Source organism: Triticum aestivum, chromosome 1D (genome assembly GCF_018294505.1).
Source record: "Triticum aestivum cultivar Chinese Spring chromosome 1D, IWGSC CS RefSeq v2.1, whole genome shotgun sequence".
NCBI lineage: Eukaryota > Viridiplantae > Streptophyta > Magnoliopsida > Poales > Poaceae > Triticum > Triticum aestivum.
In genome coordinates this window covers 477,585,406-477,587,557 of record NC_057796.1, presented here as the reverse complement: position 1 = coordinate 477,587,557, position 2,152 = coordinate 477,585,406, and positions in this window count along the sequence as shown.

Below are 2,152 nucleotides of genomic sequence, written 5' to 3'. Positions count from 1 at the left end.
ACGTCGGGGTCGCGTCAGGCTGCAGTTGACTTCGGGCAGCTGGCTGGTTGGAGCAGTCGGCAGCCAGCAGCCGGCCGGGGCGGCCCGGCAGTCGGCAGCCAGCAGCCGGCTTGGTGGAGCAGTCAGCAGCCAGCAGCCCGCAGCCGGCAGCCAGCAGCCGGCCTGGTGGAGCAGTCAGCAGCCAGCAGCCGGCAGGGTGGAGCAGTCAGCAGCCAGCAGCCGGCCGGATGGAGCAGTCGGACTGAGGGGCTTTGCTAGCCCCGATGTCTTGAAATATCGTCTTGCCGTCTTCGGGATACCCGTCGCCAATAACTCCGACAGTAGCCCCCGAGCCTCCGGGCAACTTGGCAAAGTTGGGCGGAGGTTCCTTGGCAGGTGTTAATGTAGTCTCCGAGCCTCCGAGCAAGGAGGGGGGTTCCCCACGAAAATGATCATGCAAAAAGATGAAGTTAGTCCACGTAGATATATCAAATGTTTGCTTTTAGCATTGCAAGTTTTATGCGGAGGGTGCCGACTTGGTTTCGTCCGAGCCCCCTTAATCTTTTTCGTGTTCCCTTCGCTTTTTGGCTTGTGCTCTTGCTTGCCAGACAGCCGCTCTGCGGTCTGCGGCTGAGAGTGGGCCGCAAAGTGGAGTGTACAGTACTCAGAGTCTGGGAGCAGATTCGACCTAGCAGATACTTGTAAAGGAAGCGACCGGGTCGCCCGAACCGTTTTTCTTCCCGGACGTTTTTCACGTGGGTGGCCTCCAGCGTTCACTCTTGCTAGCCGCACATCCGCTCTGCGGTCTGTGACTAAGAGTGGGCCTTTGGTACCGCGCATGCTACTAAGCTGTCTGCGGGAACTAACGTCTCAGGCCAAGCGGCCAGCCCCCGGGCCAACTCTGGCTGGCGCCGGGGCGAACAGTGATGCAACTATAATAAAATGCGGAGATAGCCCCCGAGCATCGCTCGAGGTTATCCGTTCTTTCGCAGTGCAAAAATATGCGGGTGAGGAGCTCACATTGATTTTTGTGTAGTCTAGGCGGAGGTTGCCGAAGACAGCCGGCGCGGCGTGGCCCTCGCGGAGCGTGCCGGCACACCCGCTAGGTGAAGCCTTCGAGCCTCCGGCTGCTCGAAGGGGTCCCGGCCGGTCAGGCTCGACCGGCCAGGCGTCGAGGCATCTGCCAGCGCCTTTTTTCTTCTTTCTTCTCTTCTGCCGGCTGCTGGCAGCCGGACAGAACTCTTCTCTTGTCTCTTGTTTTTGTTTCTTGCAATCTTCCGTGGGGGCGCACCAGCGCACCCACTGGGTGTAGCCCCCGAGATTCGGGCCGACTGCTGAGCAGTCGGGTCGGATCTCCCGGCAACTACTTTGTCTTCTTTCTCGCGGGGGCGCGTCAGCGCACCCGCTGGGTGTAGCCCCCGAGATTCGGGCCGACTGCAGAGCAGTCGGGCCGGATCTCCCGGCAACTACTTTGTCTTCTTCGCAGGGGCGCGTCAGCGCACGCGCTGGGTGTAGCCCCGAGATTCGGGCCAACTGCTGAGCAGTCGGGCCGGATCTCCCATTGACTACTTTGTTTTCTTCTTTTTCTTATTGAGCCGGCTGGGCAAGCGGACTCCGACACAGTAGTCGGGCTCTTTGCAGCCGACCAGGCAGCCAGCGGTCGGACGCACATCTGGCAGTCGGACGCACAGCTGGCAGTCGGACCCACATTTCTTTCTTTTTCTCTGCCGGTTGGCTGTGGGCACCCGGCCTTTTCTTCAGCCGGCTCTGGGGAACCGGATGCGCACACCTCTTTCTTTTTTTCCTTTCTTTTTTTTCTGCGAGTCGGCTGTGGGCAGTCGGCTTCCCACCTTCTTTTCTAGCCGGCCCGCACGCGAGCAGCCGGCCTCCACTTCTTTCTTTCTTTTCTTTTATTCCAGCCGACTTTCGGGCAGCCGGCCATCTCACCCGGTCACCCTCTTTTTTTTCAGCCGTGGGCAGTCGGACCTTTGACTTTTCTACACGGCCACGTTTCTTCTTTCGTTCTTTTCTGCCCGCAAAAGGCGGCAGCAGCGAGCAGCGGGGGCCGGCTGGCGCAAGCTGGGTGCTGGCGGAGGCGGGGTGGCGAGCCGGCCACCCGGAGCCGGCGGAGGCGGAGGGCGCGGCAGAGGCCGGCCGGGTGCCCGCGCGGGTG